This window comes from Elephas maximus, chromosome 4 (genome assembly GCF_024166365.1).
Source record: "Elephas maximus indicus isolate mEleMax1 chromosome 4, mEleMax1 primary haplotype, whole genome shotgun sequence".
Taxonomy (NCBI): Eukaryota; Metazoa; Chordata; class Mammalia; order Proboscidea; family Elephantidae; genus Elephas; species Elephas maximus.
The window spans coordinates 78,061,478-78,086,563 of record NC_064822.1 but is presented as its reverse complement, the minus strand read 5'-3'; the positions used below and the strand labels follow the sequence as shown (position 1 = coordinate 78,086,563).

Here is a 25,086-nt window from a genome sequence, read left to right as displayed (position 1 = left end):
AGTTTTTTTTTTTTTTAAATACAGAGATATACACAAGAAAATAGAGCAAAAAGGGCCATTTATCCCATTAACCAGAGTAACTGGCTGGCATACAAAAATAAGTAAGTGTAATGTCTGCACACAGTTAGATAATTTAAAAATTAAAAAGTTAAAGTCACTCAAACCCTACTCACCCAATCCAGGTAACCTTTGTTATCAACTACTTTAGATACATAAATTATTTAAACCCCATGCTTTTCAATGGAGCAAAACCAATCATCCAACTTTATATATAGCAGTTTTATTAACAGAGAAAATAGTTTATTTTATGGAGAAACTTTTCTATTCTACAAATTTTGAGGATGCTGTTGCTAAGATCACGAATTTTAAAAAGATAGTAGAAAATGTCATCTCTTGTTCTTGTTGGGTATAACGAAATTAAGGTTCTTTTTCCAAATGAGAATACAACCTATTTATTTGGGTGTTTAGTACTCAAGTCCTCAACCTCTAGTGCTCTCACACACTAATTTAAATTATCTGGGATTATTAAACCAACAAACAAAAAAAATCACTGTGTCCCCAGCTTTAAATTACAAAAAGGTTAACAGACAGATTTGAGGCAAAAATAAATTAGTTCTATCAGGGGACACTGTGGGAATAAACATTTTGAGCAGAAATTACTGGCAACTTTCTGTGGAGTACCATCCCTGATGCATCTAAAACTCTGCCTCTCAACAATCCCATCTATTTCTGATTCACGTCCCCAACTCCTATAGAGGCCACTCATTTTTCAACTAGTCTCAAGTCTCTCAACAGTCGGCTGATGATCTTACTTTCTAATTTACTGAAATAACTGAAATTGTCTGATGTGTTCTCTCAATTACTACTCTTGACATCTGTGGTAGCCAGCCTCCAAGATGGTATCCGATAATCCGAAGCCACAACCTCCTTGCTAAACTGCCCAAATCCCTGACCCACAGAAATGTTTACTGCTATTATAAACACTACATTTTAGCATGCTATGTTACGTAGTCATAAATAACTACTACAATCTCAAAATTTCTCTTCTTTAAAGTTTAAGAAGAACAACCTCCATTTCTTTCTCTGAAGTTAATACAATCCATTTGATTTTTCCTAAAGCTTGCAAATATTATTTAGGCCCTCTCTAATCCAAAAGGCACTCTTTCTTCAGGTCTCCATCTTTCTCCTTCTGCCAAACTTCTCTAGAGATTCCACACCAACCATGCAATGAAAACAGCTTTCTCAAAGGTTAGTCAATATTCTCATAATCAGTGGTTTCTGTTTCTTCCTTACCCCTTTGATATCTATGCAGCTCTTGAAAATTGGAAATCTTTACATCCTTGGCTTCTAAGACATTGAATTCTCCTTACCTCTGACCCAAGTTCCCTGGACTAATTTTCTGACTTTCTTCACAGGCCTTTTTAATCCATACCCCTTAAACATAGGCATTTCTCCAAGATTCTGATTTCAGTCCTTATCTTTTCCCACAACAGGCAGGATAATGGCAACAACAACAGAAACAAGCACAATTAAAATTTATTGATCACTTATGGGCTAGGCCTTATGCCAAGCTTTTCATTATCACATATATCATCTCATACATATTCAGCCCTTCCATTAACCCCTTGGTGCCAAAATATACTCTGCAATTCTGGGTAATCTACTGTTTAGTCAAGGTTTCTTTCCCTTTCCAGGAGTAAACTGCATTCCAAATGCCTTATTCTCTCATTTATCATCATCACTTCAACATCTAGAACAGTGCCTGACATACAGTAGGTGTTTACGGAGTACATGGTAGGAATCTGTTGCACAAATGATTGAAAAACTCCCATACGGTCCATCTATTTTTGAGATTATAATGCTTGCAATCACCAACTGTTGGCTAAGAGCTCCAATTATTATAATAGGGAATTCAATCTGCTTCTTAGATTTTTAGAACATAAGTATCTTATTCAACATATATTAAAGTGTACCAACATTATAAAAGATGTGCCAGACCTCTACATAAAAAACTATAAAATACTAATGAGGAAAAAAATTTTTTAAGTTCTTAAGAAACGGAAGGATATACTACAGTCATGGATTAGAAGATTCAATACAGTGCAGGTGTTAATTCTCTCAAAATTTGTCTACAGGTTCTGTGTAATCCCAATCAAAATACCAGTCAGTTTTCTTGTGGAAACTGAAGTTGACTCAATAATTTATAGAGAAATTCAGAGAGTCAAAATAAAACAATCTCAAAAAGATGACTCACAATACTAAGTGTTGGTGAGAAAGTGGGACAACTAGAACTTTCCCACAATTCTTTTGAACTCTTAAGTTGGTACAACCACTTTGAAAACTGTTCAGCAGTATATTCTAAAGCTGAACATACATATATACCCAGTGGTACAGAATTCCATTTTAAAAAATATAGACAAAGAAATGTGTACATATGAGTACAAATGTGTACACATCAGCACCAAAAGACATGCAAGAACTTTAACAGCAACATTATCTATAATAGTTAAAAACTGGAAATAACATAAATGTCCCTCAGCAGGAGAATGGATAAATAGTGGTATATTTATGCAATGGAACACTAGACAACAATGAAAACGAAGAAACTACTACTACATGCAACATGGATTAATCTTAAAGATACTAAGAGTGAAACAAGCTAGACACTATGCTAGGCTATGTAAAAAAAAAAAAAAAAAAAATCCGTTGCCGTCTAGTCAATTCTGACTCATAGTGACCCTATAGGACAGAGTTATGAACTGTCCCATAGAGTTTCCAGGGAGCGGCTGGTGGATTCAAACTGCCAACTTTTTGGTTAGCAGGTGACTTAACCATTATACTATACTTTATTACATTATTCCTTATATTTAGCAAGCTTGCATTTCTATATAGAGTTCAAAAAGAGACACAACTAACCTATGGTGTTAGAAGTCAAGATAGAAGTTAACTTTGGGGCAACAAGACTGGGTAGTGATTGGGTGGAGAAATGAGGGTCTTTTGGGGTGGCAGTAACTTTCTATTTCTTGATTTGAGTAGTGGTGAACAAGTGTGGTCACTTTGAAGTACTTCAGCAAGCTATGCCTTTAAGATATGCATGCTTTCATGCAGGTTCTACTTCAATCAACTTGGAGTGTACTGGCTGAAAGAAGTGATATACATGAACGACCATGTACAACTGTGGTCCTCGACCATTTTTTAAACCAGCAATTACCATACTGATGATGCAGGGGTATTTTTCCTGAAAGAAACCAAGCCTACTTTTTAATGCTTATATGTATTCTGCTATACTTATTGATTATAAGTTCAAAAATAATTAATTACAACATAGGGCTGAGCCATATGGCACTGCCATTTTTGTAGGTTAAAAATGTTCAAATGCCAGCAACTTCATTTACTTAATCTAGACAGTATTGTTGCAAGAGTTTCGCTGTTATAACTATAAAAGCCATTGTTAGGACTATAAAATGCCATCAGTAGTTACAGAGAACATACCTTCTGGAGGAGAAGAGGGATTTAGAAGCACTTGTAAGTACTGAACGTTATAGTTAACATATTAAAAGGTAACAGTAGCAGGGAGACAACTGGTAGTAGACCTGGAAGACAGTAATCATATTTGTAGGCGAATATGATACAAAAACTGTATGTCCTGCCTTTATTTTTTCTCCATGTTTTAAGAGTGGCCTCTGGACCATAACCATCCACAGTCAGTGAATCCCCTACGCAGTACAGGTGCTGCCCGTATGCCAAATTTAACCACCAGAAGGATCACATTACTTTAGGCTCTCTAACAATTACCTATACTAAGGTGTGTCCAATGTTATTCCCTTGGGTCTTTTCAAAGGCAGCTGTAATGAAAAGTTGCAGGAATTCTGCCTGGTTTGCTGCAAAAATGCTGTAGAACAAATTGTCTAGTATACCATCTACTGTTCCTAAATAAGAACCTACATAAGAAATCACATTCAAGGAAAAACTATCTCCCCAGATGAACCAATATGTCCTCTTTCTGAAAGCACGTGCTAACTTACATTTCCCCTTTACTTTGAAAAACAGAGCTAAAATGGAAGTTCAATCACAAGTTTGAATTTTCTGATTTTCTTTTGTTATGACCAATTTTTTATTTTATGGGTCATATCTTTTATTGTTAGTTTTCTAGAAAACTCTATGTAAATAAATCCAACTTATACCAAATTCAACATTACACCACCTTTTCGAATACATCTTATTTATAAGTTGGGGGTTGACTTACTGTTAAATTATTTTCCTTTGGAGATAACGAACTTAGTCAGTGAACAAAAACCCTGTATTTTTTCGAGCTATAATGATAGCTGCTAGATGAAGTCAGCTCTCTAGTACCAACTGATCAGAACGGATTTCTTTAAACTTGTTAACTAATTTTGAAAAGGGGTCTTGTGGAGTAGGATTGGACCTTTTATAAGGGTTGTTATGACATGCTTTCAGAACAATATGAATTTATGGTTTCAAACACAAAAAGCCTTTTAAATTTTTAAAAATGTAACCTGATGGGGAGGAGGGAGGAGTATTGTTATCCAAACTGCTTATGTGCAACCCACACACACAGACTCACACAGGAAGCTAAAATGTCAGCTGTTAAAGTCTCAGAGGCCATATAATCTGGGCCATCTCTGTACGATGGAGACCACCAAACACTCAAAAGTTACTTAAGGTCTGGATTCTGTTACAGCTCCTGTATTATTTATAACTCACAAAATATTTTTATATCTCACTAAAGAACAACTTTTGGCTAGCGTAAACAAGTTTAAACTGACAGAGAGGTTCCAAGTATTGCAAAAGAAAGAATATATATATATATATTTTTTTTCCTGGAGAAGAGAGAGAGGAAGAAAAAAAGAATGTGTTTGCTTTCAAATAAAAACCAGAATCTAGCCATGCAGACTGATATGACTAACATTCCTGGTTTCCATCCTCAGAGGGCTCTTACTATGTGGCAGACAACCCTTTTATTTGCTTTCCCTCTCTTCAGCAGCTGTTCTAAAATTTCTGCCACTCCCCTTAAGTGACCTACCTAACCATCCCCACTGCCCTGACTATGTATGTATGTATATATATATATATTTGTGGTCCTGCAGCTCAAATCTTAACTGCAGCTACGTCCATTCGTATTTCTTCCTTCAAGTATTTAGAAGATAAGATGCCCACCACCCTCTATTCTATATCCCTGATCCATTTTCTTTCCAACTTCCCAGGACTCTTGTTCTAACAACTGGTCTCCTTCCTGCATTTTCAACCTCTTTTCTCTACCGGCTCCTACTTACCAGCAGATAAACACACTTGAGTCATTCCTGTTTTTGGATGTATTTGTCATTGAATTTTTCCCTTTCTTTCTCGGCCAAAAGGCTAGTTCACACTGGTTATCTGCACTTACCCCATTCACTCCTCAGCCCCATTCACTACAGGAACTGTCTTCCTAACTGACAAAGCCAAGGATGTCTTGGCTCATCTCTTAGAACTGATGTGTAGAACCTGACACAGTTCAACACTCTTCTCTTCAGGTTCTTTTAATCTCAAGCCTTCTGGCTCTCTCATGCTATTTCCTTCTAGGTCTCCTCTGCTAGTTTTGTGTTCCCTTGCCACCAACTACATTTGGTGTTCTTTAAGGCGCTTTACACACTCCATCCCTATGTGAATTAAATTATTTATCTCCTATTTAATAACCAATGTTATTGTTTAATCTCCATCACTAGGCCTGATATTTTGTCTTGCTCTTCATGTGGTTATAAGACATTTGTACACCTTCTTTGGAGAAATGTTTATTCAGATTCTTTGCCCATTTTTAAAATGGGTTGTCTTTATTTTTGAATTGTAGGAGCTTTTTATATATTCTATATACAAGTCCCTTGTAAGACATATGATTTGCAAAAAATTTTTTGAATTATTTTTATGACGAGGAAAAAGAATTTTATCTCTTCCAAACATTCAACTAGCAAATGCTGTGCAACAACAGGGTATAATTTGGTAATGATAATTATAAGATGACTTAATATGTGTGTAGCATTTTATAATTTTCAGTCTAATTCTCACACAGACTGGCAGTATCAGACCCGTTTCTGGGATCAATAATCTAAGGCCCACAGAGGTAAAACGACTGACTGAAGTCTCTCCTGACTTTATTTTTCTATCTCTTATATTTTTCTTACTTGTTTTAAATTAATGTTCTCTAAGTCGCTTTCAAATTTGTAAGCAAGCTGTTTTAAACCCTTTTAGAACAGGACAAGTATGTTTACAAAAATTTCTCAAATTCTCACAGCTAAGTAGGATAAATAATACCCAAGTCTCTAGGCAGCCGGTGGAGGTATTTCTTTGCTACGAGGTTATCAGTGTATAGTCTGGTAATACGACAGTCTGCTAGAAGGAACTCTGTAGCCTCATGGAGTTTTGCAAAGGTTGACAACGACAAAAGTGGAAAGAAAGGGATCACAATGAACTCAGGAGACACTGAGGGGTTGTATTACTTTACTGTGGCTGCTGTAACAAATTTCAACAAACTTGCTGGCTTAAAAGAAGATACATTTAGCATTTTAGAGTTCTGGAGGCCAGAAGTCTGAAGTCATTATTACCAGGCTAAAATCAAGGTGTTGGCTAAGCCATGATCCTTTCAGAGACTCAGGGGAGAATCTATTCCTTGTCTCTTGCAATTTCTGATGGCTGCAGCATCACTCCAATTTTTGGCATGTAGACACATGACTCCAATCTTTGCCTCTGTGGTCACGCTCCCTGAAATCTCCCTCTGCATCCCTCTTACGAGGATACTTGTGGTTGTATTTTGGGCCCACCTGGATAATTCGGGATTACCCCTCATCCCATCTAGAGTTCCTTAACTTAATCACATCTGTAAAATCTTTGCTATATAAGGTAACATTCACGGGTTCCAGGGATTTGGACATTATCAGCATACACTACAGGCTACGTGTGTGGGGGAGGGGGTGAGGGTATGTTGGTTATTCAGTCTACCACAGAGGTATTTTACAAAGCCCAAGAACAAAATCTCAAGGGGCAAATGTCCACTATCTTCTTTTTTTATATTCACAATCCAGTTTACTTAGGTACAAAATCTGCCCCTACATCTATATTCTTTCTATCCCAGCCCTGACACCATCCCTAGACATTTCTAAAAGCTACCTGATTATGTAGCTTTGATTATTCATAAGCATGGTTTTTTCACGGTTTTACGTAGAAGAAAAAAACCTATCTAGATTCAAATTTGTTATAACAAAAACTATTAGTAGGAGAAAAAAAAGAATATGAGTAATATATTATTTTCTCTTAAAATTACTTACACAGATATGATATAAATATTACAGGAGGAATTAGATATTTCTCAGTTACCTGAAAATAATTGAAATATATAATACAGTAGCTAAAAATGGCTTTCTCAAAGTTTTAAAATGTCCACATGCAGTATAGGGTTTCAAATGTACTGGGAATTTTTTTTTCTTAAACTCAACAGTGAAATTTGAGGGTTTTTTTCCATATTATTTGTATGTCTTTAATATTTTTACGATAATTAACTTATAATTTTTAAGTGTCAAGAAAAGAAAAAAGGTACAAAGGTAGTCTTCTCTCATAAACTCTAAACATCCAATGTGCTAGGCTTCATGTTAATGTCTTTAATTCTATCACAGTAACTTTACTATAGTCATTGTTAAAATTTACAAATAGGTCAACTCTTAAAACTATGAAAAACTTCTTGCTTCCTTATTAGCTCTTTATGGAAGTGGAGAAAAGGCAGTGAAAATGAGAACCTCTCTGACCAATATGGGAACAGCCTGATTAGGTCTCCCAACGTTCACATCCTTTGCTCCAGAATTTCTGTATATATAGAAGATTATTGCACTATTTACTAAGATATGAAACTCTCCCAGATGAGTTTTACAGGTTAAATGTTAACTGCTGCAATTCTCCCTTCCTTGCCACAAACAACTTGTCCTCAAAGGAGAGACACAGTATTGAAATACGGCAGTCCCTGGGCTACAAATGAGACTGGTTCCTAAGGTCTGTCTTTAAGTCGAATTTGTAGGTAAGTCAAAACAGGTACATATGGTTCTTAATTAGCATCAGTTAGTCAAAGTTTGTCTTAGTATGTGTTAAACATTTTACCTTTCTATAGGGTCGCTATGAGTCAGAACCGACTCGACGGCACTGGGTTTGGTTTTTTGGTTTTTATGCATTTAACAGTTGCTCTTCAATGACGAGTAGCTAAAGGAAAAGAAAGAAACAATGAAGTCAAAGAGCTGAACAGAAGATTTTAAAGGACAGCTCGAGAAGACAAAGTAAAACATTATAATGACGTGCAAAGAGATGGAGATAGAAAACCAAAAGGGAAGAACACGCTTGGTATTTCTCAAGCTAAAAGAACTGAGAAAAAAATTCAAGCCTTGAATTGCAATACTGAAGGATTCCATGGGGAAAATATTAAACGATGCAGGAAGCATCAAAAGAAGATGGAAGGAACACACAGAGACACTATACCAAAAAGAACTAGTCAATGCTCAACCATTTCAGGAGGCAGCATATGATAAGGAACTAGTGGTACTGAAGGAAGAAGTCCAAGCTGTACTGAAGGCACTGGTGAAAGACAAGGTTCCAGGAATCGATGGAATATCAATTGAGATGTTCCAACAAATGGATGTAGCGCTGGAAGTGCTCACTCATCTATGCCGAGAAATTTGGAAGACAGCTACCTGGCCAACCAACTGGAAGAGATCCATATTTGTACCTATTCCCAAGAAAGGTGATACAATCGAATGCGGAAATTATCAAACAATATCATTAATATCACATACAAGCAAAATTTTGCAGAAGATCATTCAAAAGAGGCGGCGGCAGTATATCGACATGGAATTGCCAGAAATTCAAGCCGGATTCATTAGAGGACGTGGAACCAGGGGTATCATTGCTGGAGTCTAGTGGATCCTGCCTAAAAGTGGAGAATATCGAAAAGATGTTTACCTGTGTTTTATTGACTGTGCAAAGGCTCGACTGTGTGGATCATAATAAATTATAGATAACATTTCAAAGAATGGGATTTCCAGAACACTTAATTGTGCTCATGAGGAACTTGTACATAGAGCAAGAGGCAGTCATTTAAATAAACCAAGGGGATACTGCGTGGTTTAAAATCAGGAAAGGTGTGCGTCAGGGTTGTATCCTTTCACCATACCTATTCAATCTGTATGCTGAGCAAATAATCCAAGAAGCTGGACTACAAGAAGAATGTAGCATCAGGATTGGAGGAAGACTCATTAACAATCTGTGTTATGCAGATGACACAACACTGCTTGCTGAAAGTGAAGAGGACTTGAAGCACATACTGATGAAGAAGACCAAAGACCATGGCCTTCAGTATGGATTGCACCTGAACATAAAGGAAACAAAAATCCTCACAACTGAACCAATAAGCAACATCATGATAAATGAAGAAAAGACTGAAGCTGTCAAGGATGTCCTTTTACTTGGATCCACAATCAACACTCCTGGAAGCAGCAGTCAGGAAATCAAAAGAGGCACTGCATTGGGCAAATCTGCTGCAAAAGACCTCTTTAAAGTGTTGAAAAGCAAAGAGGTCACCTTGGAGACTAAAGTGCACCTGACTCAAGCCATGGTGTTTTCAATCGCCTCATATGCATGTGAAAGCTGGACAATGAGTAAGGAAGGCCAAAGAAGAATTGATGCCTTTGAATTGTGGTGCTGGAGAAGAATAGCGAATATACCATCAAATAAATCTGTCTTGGAAGAAGTACAACCAGAATACTCCTTGGAAACAAGAATGGCAAGACCATGTCTCAGGTACTTTGGGTATGTTGTCAGGAGGGATCAATCCCTAGAGAAAGACATCATGCTTGGTAAAGTAGGGGGTCAGTGAAATAGAGGAAGACCCTCAAGGAGATGGGCTGACACGGTGGCTGCAACAACGGGCTTGTGCCTGGCAATGATTCTGAGGATGGTGCAGGACTGCACAGTGTTTCGCTCTGTCGTACATAGGGTCCCTGAGTCAGAGTCGACTCGAGGGAACCTAACAACAACATGCATACTTAAGAAACACTTCCAAACTATGCAAGGTTTTCATGAGTGTCACAAAGTAGTACATGCATTCATTATTAGGAAGCACTGTATTTAACTCAAATTTTTAGTGTAACAGGCTTTATGGCAGTTCGTTCTTAGGTACAAGTTATCCATAGATCAGATGTTCATAACCTGGGTACTGCCTGTACGTATAAAATGACTTTTAGTAGACAAATCATACTATCTCATTCTTGTAAACGGTAATTTCAGAGATTTATTCTCAAGGAGAAGGTATGCTCTTCATTGAGGAGAATTTATACTTGTATACAAATTATATCTTCTTCCTGAGAGGCGGGGATAAGAGAATCCCAAAACCTCACAGTTTATCTGAACTGAAAAAGAAACCGAAGAGTGTATTTGACACCAGACGATCTGTCTACCAGACATCAAAAAGACTGGGAGGAGATCCTGATTCCTAATCCTGAGCCTCTTCCACAGGAAATCATCCCAGCTAAATGATGGCTAGGGGACTAATTCCATCTGTATTAAATGAGTCACAGATCCTGTGTTCTAGACTTGTGGTATTTAGACTTACACTTGAGAAATGCCAGAAATAAAAGATTCAGAGTCACAGAATATGGTAGGATTTTACAAGATACTTATTTTTCATTAAAGTCTCTCTAAATTACATATTCAATGTCTACTCACTTACTTTGGAGTAAACATGTAGTCGGCTAGTGGTTGAGCGCTCAACTGTTTGCATCACCGAGGCACTCCTCCATTTAAATAGGCTTCAAATTTAACAGAGGTGTTAGAAAAAAAGCCTAAACTATCAACTATTAAAAACAAACAAACAAAAAAACTCCCTAAAGTAAGTGGGTAGGCCAGTAGAGAAGTTGATAGGTATTTTATTTCCATGTTAGTGTGAACATGTTTCATGGGTGAGGTAGAAGACAGCTTAAAACTCAAGTAAACTGAGGGTATAAGGCCATCCTTTAACCTTCCTGGCAGCACTCAGGAGCATGGGGGAAGAAACGACACATCATGAGGGAAAAGAAAAAAGTTCAAAGTCAGTACAGGGCCAGTGGGCTGAGCAATCACTGACAAGACATCATTTTGAGGGTACTGCGGTCTACTATAAATCAAACTGTTTCAAGGCTCAGGCCCCAAGAAAAATCGGTGACACATTTGGCAGCAAGAGCATGCCAATAGCTCGCCAAACGAAATGACATTCTAGACACTCCAAAGCCTAAGGTGGCTTTTTTTTTGGGCATTCTAATATTAGAACTTAACACAGATGGGAGGAAGATATTTCTATTTGGAGGTAATGGAAGGTTATTATTGCTCCTAAGTTAGCCTGCATTCTGACCTGTAGTCCTTACTTTTTATTCCTCAAGCTGATGACACCTGAGGAAATATAGGTTACAAAAAACTGAAAGTATTTAGAGTCAGTCAGGCAGGACTGAACCTATGCACCTGTCTTACTGAAGGGACCTCATGTGATAGGCACTAGCAAAAGTCTAGAAGTGTGAGTCCAGGATTAATGCGATGAAATAAAAGTCAAAAAAAAAAAAACAAAAAAAGAAGTACAAGTCTCAAAATAAGATTCCTAGACTAAACACCTGAGCTACAAAAGCCAGAATATTTGATAAAAGGTTGCTGAGAAGGAGCCAGATAAGAAAGGAACAACTAAGTCAGGAACTACCATCAAGCGAGGTTGACAGCCTGAAATCAAGGAGGTGAATCTGGGCAGCATCAACAAAGTCACAGACAAGGGTTAAACTCACGTGGATCTGCTGAGGGTTTAGCAGCCACCTACTGGAGTCCTGGTGGCGTAGTGGTTAAAAGCTCAGCAGCTAACCAAAAGGTCGGCAATCTGAATCCACTAGCTGCTCCTTGGAAACACTATGGGGCAGTTCTACTCTGTTCTATATAGGGTTGCTATGAGTCAGAATCAGCTCGATGGCAATGGGTTTTGGGTTATTAATGGTTTATTAAAGAGTGAGGCTATGTCAAGTTAGGTTAAGTAATGTGGGCTTACATACTTTTGACATACCTCTCTCACGTCATTTATACTCCTGAGAACTCATTAAAATAAAGTAGGTTTATGTCCTCTTTTTTATGTCCAGTTAGCTAACTGACCTTGAATTTGCCAAAAAACCACTGTCAGAAGAAATGTACTAGAGAGCCAAAGTACAACACTATGGCTCCATCTAAGGTGTTTTCTGTCTACGTCAACCCAAGCATCCACTCAATCTCTGATAGCTGAACACTTTGCCATTTAAAGTTTACACTTGGCCAGATTCACCGTATTTTCAGTGGACCATACAGTTCCAGAGTTCCTGGGTACAAATAATTACAAAATTCTACCATGGCCAACACAGAATTATTTACGTTAAAAAAAAAACAAAAGTTCCCTGTTAATTCATATTACTAACTCAGGGACAGAGATTACTTAATAATGTCTAATACTTTAAATGAGTTTCTTAATAATAGTATGAAAATGGGTTTTTTTAAAAAGAACAGCAACCTTTTCACAAGAGTAGCAAACAACAAAACATCAGAAGAAAACAAATTATTACAATAAACATGCACAGTGAGTGCCAATTGTGTGTCATACATTGTTGGGTTTCTACTAATTTAAGAGTTCATCACAACAACAATGAAAAGGCTGCAGCTGTTGATATTACTTATGTACAAATAAACACCTCACGGGATTAGTTTTCTTGGTTCAGAGGTTACGGGTAATGGTTTTGTTGACCCGATATTGTTTCTGCTCTACCTCCTAGTTCAGTGAGTAGTGCCTGGGGTCTTAAAAGCTTGCAAAAGGCCAACTGGTCTCTCTATTTGCCTAGACCAACAGAGGAAGGAGGCCCAAGAATCAGAGAAAGAAATGGTCTGCAGGTCTAACCACCTTAATTGCCTCCATGAACTACTACCTCCCTTGCCACAAGACCAGAAGAAATGGACAGTGTCTGATATTTCCTCCAAACCTACCTAACCACGGACCCCATATTCATGTAACATCACTTAGGATCTTCTAGCACTACTGAGGTTTATAACAGGGGGAACTAAATGTTCTTTAATTGGTAAACCTCAAATTTAATAACAAGTTAATGAATTTAAATCATTTGGAAATGAACAAAACATACAGTTGTGTGCTTAATCTTTAGAAATCTGGCAAAGAGATCCTTGCCATTGGTAATTTTTCTTTCCACGTTCCCCTCCTTTCATTTCCCCAGTATTTCTCCTTTCCATTTTAAACAGCTCTTCTAATGATTATCTATTTATCTTCTGTTGAGGATCTATGCAGGCCCGTGAGGAGGTTTAAGTGGGACTAAACAGATAAGAGAAATAGCATAAAGTACAATGTTGCCATGAAAATTTCATATGATTATCTATAATCTACAGAAAACATAGGGGGAAAAAAGTCACAATCACATTTATGTCAGCTCTTAATTATATAATATACACAGACCATGTAGTTTTGGTACATCACCAAAGATCACACAGGGCTTATGCATTTTACACATTTGAAATATTCTTTAATTAAAATAAAAAGTTTATAGGATTCTGTCCTGGAAAAGCAACATTTGTTCTTCTCCCATAGTAGCTATTTGTGAGTGACTTGTAACCTTCATGAATCTTTGTCACAGTCCATGAGATAATCTTATTACTTTAAAAACCTTAAATGAACTTCCTATTGCTATGGTAAAGTCTTATCCTAAAAATAAATGCAGATAAAAAGGGTATGCATGCTGTCCAAGGTCACAAAAGTGAGTCATTATTAAAAAATGGGGATATATTTGAATATCGTCACCCAGTCCTCACCTCTAACTCCTAACCCTCCCTTTTCATGAATATCCAAACTTACGTATACACCCACCTCCTTCACATGTGCCAATCCTGGAAAATGGCACAGTGGGGGCAGTTCGCAAAATAAAGATATTTCAGGAAAGCATCACATAATTGCCTGGCATTTGAAGGTACCAAGCTTTGAGTATTCTCTTCCTATTCCTCCCACGCCCTTCCCTCCCCCCGCCCCCCCCCCGCCACATAATTTTTCTTCTGGAACTCCTTAAAGTACCTTCTATGCCTCAAATTCCCTACTTGACATTTATGTGTATTAAAAACATCATCTCCCCCCAAGGAAATAAATATGGTAATTTTATGCTTTCTCTCCAAATATTCAGAAAACACAATGGTTTATTTTTTCAAGCAGAGTGATGCAATTTTAATCTCTGGGAGAATACCCTGAAGATTTGGTTGCCAAGTTAATCTATTATAAATATAAAATCAGAATTATAATAAAATAATAATTTGTACATTTGAAATATTACATACTATGAGAACTTGTTTTTTAACACTTACATAATATGAAAAAGAAAACTTCAAAAAATTTCCCCTTAATTTCATAGCAGAACATGAGCATACTAGGCAACAAAAGCAATCACAGAACATTTAAACACGACTATTTTTATTTTCCTAGCAATCACCAAAACGTGAACTCGGGAATAAGAGGAGCCTAAAAAGGCAATTTTTTTTTTTAAAAGGCAATACTATTACCGTGTTCCAAATACTTCTGTAGCTAATTCTGTAACTAAAAACAGAACAAATTCTAAGTATGAATACTGAAGAATTTTAACACCTTACATTTTACAAAGAGTTATCAATCCATTTTCAGTTTACTTTAAATGACCCTCACTGTATTACAAAGCAAACTTTGTTTCTGAACCACTTATTTAACAATATGTACGATATATTACTGCAACACACACCCATCTTCTTTAAAGAATTATTACTGTGCGATAAATGGGTCCTACCTTTTGTTTTATTACATATAATATAGAGATTTCATTAAAATACAAGAACAAATATGCTAGATCTTCCAAACAGACAAACCCTGAAGTCTCTCTGAACACAATTCTGCCAGCATTATTCAGCACTGGTGAGCAAATGAGATTTGTGGAGAACACAAAGGAGTATCATCATAGCAATTTATGGACTTGTCACTTGAGAAACAGACTGGAAGTATTTCGGCAAAGTGAGATTTAGACTGCAGAAACAATTTTCTCCCAATGTCAGCTAAGTTACTTGCTATACAAAGCTTCAGCTTAGGACAAAACAAGCGGCAGATAAAGTAAAGACAGCCTTGCTAGGAACAACTGATAGATTAAAGCAAAATACAACAGCTAATTAACTCACCAGATAGCCTTTTGCTAAAGATCCACATTCTTCTCTTTGTCTCAGGCTTCTAGTTTCCAAAGACAAATTATATGCTCTCTGACAGAATGATGACAAAAGGGCACACTGTGATCTCCTTTCTGCTCTTCCCACTAGAAGAAAGCTGAACCACACTGCAGTCTCTAAGACTAAGTACTTCATGTGAGCATGCTCAGTATCTAATTTAAATGACTTGGTATTTCATCTCAGCATGTGATGCCCTACTTCCCAACAAACTCAAGAGAGATGCAAATTCAATCGAAGATCATTAACTGCAATCAACTAAACAGAGCTACCAAATGATAACTGATTTGTTTTAACACTTGATGTTACTGGAAATTATTATTTCTACATTTAATTTCAAGACATGTAGTGATCCCCAAAAGTAAACATGACCACTGATAAATTAAGCAAACGATAAGCCATCCATGTTTTACTCTGTAATTCCTTATTCTGTCATCTTGCCTATTTACCAAATCAAACGATCTGCAAACTTTGTAAGGGTATTCTAATTTCTCCTTTGGGATATTAGTAAACTGAAATGTTCAGTGTCTTTCTTAAAATTGTTTACTATCTTCATACTAAAGCAACACAGTTTTTCTCATCTATAGAGCTGCACATTATCAGCAAATATACAACAGGCCTCACTTAAATGTTGATAAACTATAAAGCAGAATTTAAAAAAAAATATGCATTTTCAAGAATAATTTTTACAAAAATGCCACAAAATCAGCCATACAGTTTGCGTAAGTATGTTTATGCCATCAAACAAATAATTCGCCTGATTTGTTAAGTAAATTGCTGCAAAGGCCACAGAGTTTTGCATGATGGGAATAATGGACAAGAAATTTAACTTCTGTTCACTATATCAATCTTCCAGAAATAGAAATCCAGTACAGCAGACACAGCCCCACCAAAACCAACCAGACAACTCTTACATATCCACTTCCTACTTTCACCTTGGGCAAAGAAGCAAAAATAGGAAGTGTTGGTATGCTTGACACATACCAACGCCAGGATAGCATGCCACTGGGATGACCTACCGTCTTTAAATGGGTCCACCAATTCCTGCTTTTCCTTTCTTCACAACTCGTCTAGTTGGTTCTATTAGTTCCCTCTTCCGAACTCTCTCTCATGCAAAAAATTTTCATTTTTGTGAAGAGCAGTCCCTCTCCCACCAAACTGAACGTGGAAGGTCTAGGAAATATTGAGACAAATTCCGTGGCAGCAGCTAAGATAAGGCACTTCATAGATGGTGGGACAGGATCATTGAAAGAAGCAAAAATTAAAATATTAAGGAATAAAAAAACAAAAACCTCATAGAACATTTTATGGAATGACATCTAATTCCAATATCTTTCTAAAAAAGTGTTAAATTCAAAGAAAACTATCAACATAACATCATTTTCTTTAGCATTCTACCGAAGTAATTCATTCTTAATTATCAATGAACTTTAAGCTGGAATAACTACAAGGTCTTTGGGTACTGTATGCTACATAAGCATTCAGTTTCTAAAGAAAAATCCCAGGAAAAGAACAAAAGCAAATATGGTACCAAGAATCACACAACCTATCAAGAAGTGTCAATACACATATGAATTGTTAAGTCTAAGTACCCTATGAGTCACAGTAGGGATTCTGTAGAAAAAGTCAAAATCAAAACCCACTGCTATGGAGTTGAATTTTGACTCATAACAATCCTACAGGACAGAATAAAATTGCCCCATAGGGTTACCAAGGCTGTAATCTTTACTGAAGCACGCTGCCACATCTTTCTCCTAGGAAGCAGCTGGTGGGTTCAAGCCACCAACCTTTTGGTTAGCAGACAAGTGCTTAACCACTGCGCCACCAGGGCCTCCTGTAGAAAGTATAAACCCAAAATCCAGTGCCGTCGAGTCGATTCCAACTCATAGCGAACCTATAGGACACAGTAGAACTGCCCATAGAGTTTCCAAGGAGCACCTTGTGGATTCGAACGGCCGACCCTTTGGTTAGCAGCTGCAGCACTTAACCACTACGCCACCAGGGTTTCTGTAGAAAGTATAAGTTGTCTAAATTATTCACGGAAAGTTTTATGATCCCAGAATGAAAAAATGACGGCTTTTCAGTAAAAATAAAGGGGGGGGGGGGGAGTCTAATTCTGGTCTATACATATTTATTGTGAACATATATGAGGCATGGTGTAAGGCAATGCACAATAGAAGCAAAAACTATGACTTGTGTCCCGTAACCAGACCTCATCAAACTCTACGTTAAGATCTCTCAAGGAAATCTAATGCTCTGGGTGAGGTAATGTTTAACAACCTGTTCCCAACAGTATCCGTCATGCCATTGTCATGCCATGGTTTTGTGACAGTCATGAGACCCCTTCCATGACTACAAACATTTGTAATTATGTCTTTCAGCCAATCAATGTATCCTAGCTGTATTAACATAACCAACAGCGTTAAAAATCATGCTTTGCTTTGTCCTGACTTTGACTGACCTCAGTCACTGTAAACTAATCATAATGTTGAAGCCCCCCCCCCCAGTTCTTTATTTCAGCCCTATAAAAACATATTTGAAATTGCTGTGCCTCGGACTTCTCTGTTCCATTTTCACGGGCAACAGAGATCCCATGTTCCAACTATCTTAAACCTTTAAAAAAACCTCTTTATTTTAATTGAATTTCGACTATGAGTTTTTTCATGCTACAACACGTTACAAATTCTCTTTTAGAGTTCCTTTATATCATTTAATTGCTCTTTACCCTAAATTTCCTCTCTCCCCTATACATCCAATTAAAGCATTTTGATTTAAAATTGGAAATGTCTTACAGTTATATGCATCCTTTGATTTTAATAAGAGGTCCTGTTTCTACTTTTTCTTTTATATTTTCCATCTTTACTGCTTGTCATTTATTCTTTAATTTACTGACTTTCCCTTTCTCTATCAGCAAAAACTGGTGAAGTAACTCTCAAATGCCACCTCAATAAGAATGAATGAATTTCAAAAAATTCAACCAAAGATATAATCTATTTCTTTGAAAACTGAGTATTCTCTGGAGACTTTATACAGTTCTTATGCATTCCACTGCATGTACACATAGAGGTGGATGAGTCTCTCCGTGACTTACAACACACCTGGCACACCTAATCACTGGGGAGGGGGTATATGGAAATGAATTATACAAAAAAAAAAAAAAAATTTTTTTTTTTTTCTTATACTGCAACTGGGGGTCCCTAGCTTGTGCAATGGTTAACACATTCAGCTGCTAACTAACAAAACGGTTAGAGGTTTGAGTCCACCCACAGGCACTGTAGAAGAAAGGGCCGGCAATCTACTTCTAAAAAATCAGCCATTGAAAACTCTATGGAGCACAGTTCTACTCCACCATATGTGGGGTCGCCATGAGTCAGAATCAGCTCAACAGCAACTAGGCTACCGCAATTTCCTGTTGCTGTTTTGTTCTTTATCATGGGGCTCCGTTACAATCATTTGTTTAGCTAGGGGGAGAAAAGATACACAGATACATGTGCTCAGGGTCCAGAAACCTTTCAATCTGACCTTTCAGGGTGGAGCCAGACATCTTGGAAAATGATTTTTGAGATTCCCTAATTAAGAGCCACTGTTCTAGGTGCTCACTACTTTACGGGGTGAGATGGACATACAAATAAATAATCAAAATACAATGTCAGAGAACTAGGAAGAAGCATGGTAAGGACACAATAATTTTGCTTGCAGGTGGGCCACAGATCAGGAAGTATTTGAGCAGGATTAGCAGAAAGAATGAACAAGATATTCAGGTACAAAAAAGGGGAAGGGTTGATATTTCAGTAAAAGAAAACAAAGGATCAATGAGGGCAAGGCATAAGACCAGGGCAAGTGTATGATGTGCTGGGGAACGACAGTCTAGTGTGGCTAAGGCATGGAGAAGGCAAAACAGGAAGAGGCTGCAGGGAGCATGAATAGTTCATGAAAGATTTTTTTAAGTAATCCTAGATTTTGTCAAAGTAATGAATTTATACTTGTGAGCATTTCAAAGACACTAAACATTTTTAAATACTGCAATGACACGGTCTTATTTATGGTTTTAAATATAATGCTGACTGTAACTTGTAGAAAATAGATGGGCGGGAGGGAGATTGACAGCTGGAAGGCTGATCAGTAGTAGGAGATTTAGAGGGAGATTCTAAAATAGTACAACTAGAGAAGGACTGGAGAGGAAATAATGAAAGAGAGATTTTAAAAAGCAGGACCAACAGGATATGGCGCGAGACTGGATGCAGTGGTTAAACATGGAAAACTGGAGTGCATCTGTAAGCATCCTGGAGCCCTGGTGGCGCAGTGGTCAAGCATATGGTTGCTAGCCAAAAGGCTGGCAGTCTGAATCCACCAGCTGGTCCCTGGAAACCCTATGTGGCAGTTCTACTCTGTCCTATAGGGTCGCTATGAGTTGGAATCGACTGACGGCAATGGGTTTGGGTTTCTCTTTTGTTTTATAAGCATCCTGGTGGGGGTAACAGAAAGTAGAGCGAGGCTGCTAAATAAATCAGAGAATACAGCTGCAAAAGGCAAGTAAGTATACAAAAAAAAAAAAAGTATACAGTTTGCGTTTAAAGGAGGGTGGGCTCAGTAAGTATGGAGGGAACAGGAAGGGACAATTAGTTCAAACAGGTGGAGTTTAGGATCCTGACAACCACTTGGAGATATTCTGTACGGGCAGAACATACATCTGGGGCTCAAGAAAGCAATCAGGGCCAAAGACTCACATTTACAGAATAAGAACAGAAGCCAGAGAAAAAGCCTAAGAAGCTTCCTTTTGGAAATGAGAAATAACACGCAAGGAAGGAGTTAAGACGAATGAATGAAGACAGACAGATTTGGGGTTGAAGAGGGAAAAATGCTAACGAAGTTCATGCCTGGTGGCTCCTTTTTTTCTCTACCAGGTAGTTCAGTGGTCTGCTAGGAATGAAGAAAAGAGGTGTGGGACAATTGTTTTGAGGTGAGGAATAATAAAAGGTTTGGCATATTTGTCATGGAGAATAGAAAAGTGACCGGATAATGAAGCCAATCTGTTTACATATGCTGCTTTTTCTACTAGTACTTGGAGACTAAGGATTGAAGCTGGTCATAGGCCTGCACACAGATCCTGGACTCCCATTCAATCCTCCACTCCCAGGACGAGTGAAAAGGAAATCTATTCAGGAGGAAGGAGAAAAGGGTATAAAGATTTAATTGTAACCCTTTTCAAGTAGTTTGAGATTCCATTTAACTTAGAAAACAAAATATAGAATCAGTTCCACATGGTTTCCCCCAAAAACTCAAAAGCCTTTGAATGTGTGTGTGTGTTTTTAAACAACAGCTTCTGTAGTCATCAGGTTTAATGCTATTTTTTTACTGGAACTTAGGATTCCAGGAGTGAGCACCCTGTAGCACAAATATTTACATCAAAAATATAAGTGTGGCTAGCTGCTGAGCAAGTGAAGTTCCCAAGTTTGCACTGTCCGGCATTCATGAAAGAAGTTTAGTCAACGGGCGGGGCGGGGGAGGGGGGAGGGGAGGAGAGTAGCAACAAGCTCTTGAAGATGGGAAGTAAACCACAAGTTAGAAATAGCCAGTGCCACCACCGCCACCATTTCCTTCTTTGTGACAAACTGATGACACTCCTCACTATGACACAGTGCAATCACTCATGAAATGCTCATGCTATCTATTGCTGGTAAAAGATTTCCGTTTATATTTTACTGCTTTCTCAGAGATCTTCGGAGAGAATTAAATATAAAGAAAAAGTAGAAGAGTTTTGATTTTTTAATATTCCATTTTAATAACTAATACAATTAGGTGCTTCTTTCAAGTACACAGAAAGAAAGCGAGTCCCAGAGGTTGTGCAATGAAAAAGAACATTAACAGGAAGAGCCCCTAGAAAATCTGGGGTGTATATCTGCAAATAATCTGTTATTGTCTGGCAAAAAGAATGTAAATTTTAAAACATTTTCATAAAAATAAACTTAAATATCCCAGGGACTTTTACTGCAGTGATAAGCCCCTGGCATCTACTTAGCATGAGGCAAAATAATGAATAGACCTAATTATACATTATTTTGGAATTCATTCTATCTCTTGATATAGACATTGCTTAGAGTATAAGAAAGCCTCTCAAGCTTTACTAGAAAAAGAAAAGCATAGACAAAACAATTTTGCTGCCGAATGAAGGTATTATAAGAGAGATTTTTTTTTTTTTTTTTATAGAATATTGCATTGTGTAAATGAAAAGAAAAAACGGGAGTGGGGCAGGATCATTCCTGCTTTCTACTAGGAGTCAATAATAAAATTTCTTGGTATTCTTTCCACAAAATCAGAATAGTCAGTTTTTTTTCCCCATTCTGTCTAATGACACTTTAATCAAACAGTTAAAATGTGATCTTAAGTATTACAGAAATTTGTAACTTTTTAAAAACAGCTTTTGTCCCTTTGTTCATTAATTCCACAAATATTCATTAAACAACCTTGTGCCAGACACGGTTCTATGTATCAGGGATACAGGGGTAAAAAGGTCTACACCCTCATGGCACTGAAATTCTCATGGGGGAAGAAACTCAAAACAAGGAATATGTATGGTTATGTAGAGAAACTAAAAAAGATTAAATGGCTGAGTCGATGGATGATCAAGAAAAGCCCCAAGAAGGTAACAGATTTAAGTACTGACTTACAGCAGCAGAGAATGAGGAAAAGAAAGCCAGGCAGAATGAACAGTTCATCTCAAGGCTCTAAGACAGCAATACGTTTGGCATAGTTGAAGAGTATAAAGAAGGCCTCTGTGGCAGAGTGTGATGGGGCAAGAGGAAAACAGTGCAGAGATGAGGTTTGAGAAGCAGTAGGTCAGCCAGTGTAGGACTTATAAGCCAGAGAAATGACTTTTAGTTTTATTCTAAATGCAATGGAAAGCCACTGGAAGGATATGACATGACCTGATTTACATTTTAAAAAGATGCCACTGGCTATAGCATCTACTGCAGTTGTCTAGATGAAAGACGATGGCAGCACAGATGGGGTGTGTGGCAGAGATGGAAAGAAGTGAGCAGATTTAGGATTCGGTTTGGAGGGTGTCACCAGGGCCTGCCAAGAGATTGGAGGGGGGCAGTAAAAGAAAGAAAAAATTAAGGATGGCTGCTAAGTTGTTTTCTTCTTTGCCTGAAACAGTGAGTAGATGGAGTAACCCACTGCCATCGAGTTGATTCCTACTCATAGCGACCCTATGGGACAGAGTAGAACCGCCCCGTAGAGTTTCCAAGGAGCACCTGGTGGATCTGAACTGCCAACCTCTTGGTTTACAGCCGTAGCACTTAACCACTACACCACCAGGGTTTCCAGTAGATGGAGCAGGGGGAGGTAATAGCTTGGCTGTGTCCATGAGACACTGTCAGTGATTGTGGAGATCTAGAAAGCAGTCCAGGCTTGAGATAACAGATTTACAGGTGACTGGCATATGATGTGCCAAAAGCCTGTGGACTGAATGAGGTGGCCTGAGAACACAGGGCAGACTCTGTGTCTTCACTATTCAGCAATGCCTGCTATGTGCCAGCCCCTCTGTGCTTGCTTTATCTGTGAAAAACAAACAAAATAAACAGATCCTTGCCTACCTAGAGATTACATTCTACCACAGAGGGCAAATATAAACATAATGAAAAAGTAATATATATCAGAAGGTGGTAAGTGCTATGGAAAAAAGGGAAAGTAGAAGAATCAGGGGTATAGCTAGGGTGATAAATGGGGTTAAATGGGGGGGTAAATGTCAGCGACATTTAAAAGATGAAATGTAAACAAAGAGTGTAAGAGTATTCCAATCAGAAGGAAAAGTCAGTGCTAAGGACTTGAGGAAGGAAAATAAGAATTTCCAGAATCAGCATCACTGGCATGTTTAAAGGAACAGTAAAGAGAACAGTGCGGCTAAAGCAGAAGAAAAAAAGCCAGTAAATGAGAGGCCAGAAAAGCAACATGAAACTCAGACGTGTATGATGTTATGGAAGCTAAGGGAAAAGGAGTTTCAAGGACCAATTATGCAGAATGCTACCGAGAGGTCCTGAATCAGAACACAGTGGTTCTTAACGCTGGAAGTGCAATGTGGAGTCAGCAGAAACGGGAGGATCCTCTAATGAAGGGCAGCGAAGAAGATCCAGTTGGCAGGAAGTATATTTACTTCTAAAGGTAGTAAGACAAGTTGGCACTCAGGACTTACTAAATTCTTAGTCTACTGCAGCCAAACAAACAAGGATTTGAAAATTTTAATAATGTCAACATCATCCACCGGTTCTGGAATCCAAAAAACCTATTTTGCTTAATTCCTCATTCTATTGATTATGAACCATGGAAAAATCAATCGCTAGTGTAAGCTATTTCCCAAAGGGAAACCGAAAAAACACAGAAAGAGGAAAAAAAAAAAAAAAAAGCTAAAAACCCATAAGGCAGGGCAGCAGCTTTGGCGACACGGTGCTAACTACCATTTGTTGAGAGTCACTCCAGTTGTGGGTACATGATCCATCTTCCTTTGCCTGAGAATACTATCAGATAGGTTTTCCTATCCATAATCTACATGAGGACAGGTGAAACAGACGGAGGTTGTTTAGGGTTTCACTGCTAGAAGTTGCAGACCCCCGCCTTTTGTACTCTCCCACACAGTCTCTCTCTCCTCTATGTACATGCCTGAGACAAGAGAGCACATGGGCAGTTTTTTTTCTTGCTTTGTAAAGGGTACTCTTACTAGATAAATATGGTGATTTTTATTCTTTCTATTCTAATATAATTGTTAACCCTGTTGTACCGGTGTGTCAATTTCCTCAACTATTTGCCCCCTCCCATCTATCAATTTCTTCACTGATTTAGCAAACATTTTTCAGTACCTATTGCTTTTAAAGGAAACACTGGTGGCGTAGTGGTAAAGTGCTATGGCTGCTAACCAAGAGGTCGGCAGTTCAAATCCTCCAGGCGCTCCTTGGAAACTCTATGGGGCAGTTCTACTCTGTCCTATAGGGTCGCTATGAGTCGGAATCGACTCGACGGCAGTGGGTTTGGTTTTTTTGGTATTGCTTTTAAACAGACGCTCTGTACACTGACAAATTCTGTTCTATTCTAGAAAAGTTAGCTTAAAAAAAAAAAAAGATCTTCCAAAATAAGCATCTCTGGTTGTGTAAAAAGCAAAACTAACCAACATAGCTACAAAGAAGGTAGACTGTGTTCTTTAGTGAAATAAATTACTAAAATGATAAAAAATTAGGTTAGTTATTGTTGTAGATTGAATTGTGTCCCCCCCAAAAGATATGTTAAAGTACTAGCTCCAGGTACCTGTGAATGTGACCTTGTTTGGAAATAAGGTCTTTGAAGATGTTATCAGTTTTGATGCCCTGTGCTCTTACCTCAGTGGAAAAGGGTCTTAATTCACTATGAATGGTGTCCTTATAACAGAGAAGAGACACAGAGATAGATAGGGAAGATAGTCTGTGAAGAGAGAAGCACGCGTCTAAAAGTCAGGGAACTCCACGGGTGGCTGGCTGTCACCAGAAGCTAGGAGAGAGGCATGGCACAGATTCCCCTTCAAAGACCTCAGAAAGAATCAACACAGCCAACACCCTGATTTCAAAGTCCTAGCCTCCAAAGAATTGATGCCTTTGAATCACGGTGTTGGCGAAGAATACTGAATATACCACAGACTGCCAGCAGAACAAACAAAATCTGTCTTGGAAGAAATACAGCCAGAATGCTCATTAGAAGCAAGGATGGCAAAACTTTATCTCACATACTTTGGACATGTAATCAGGAGGGACCAGTTTCTAGAGAAGGACATCA

General features: G+C 37.9%; 1 protein-coding gene across 19 annotated transcripts in view; it reads right to left on the bottom strand.

Moving 5' to 3' along the window:
- Positions 1 to 25,086, bottom strand: part of PLEKHA5 (pleckstrin homology domain containing A5) — a 256,773-nt gene that overhangs the window by 132,356 nt on the left and 99,331 nt on the right. The window contains exon 1 of one of the 19 annotated variants that reach the window (XM_049882588.1): positions 16,308 to 16,634. The exons of the other annotated variants lie outside the window; for them this stretch is intronic. The gene's annotated coding sequence lies outside the window, so the exon portion shown is untranslated. Of the gene's footprint in view, positions 1 to 16,307; positions 16,635 to 25,086 lie in introns of those variants that run through there. 19 annotated transcript variants of the gene reach the window in all.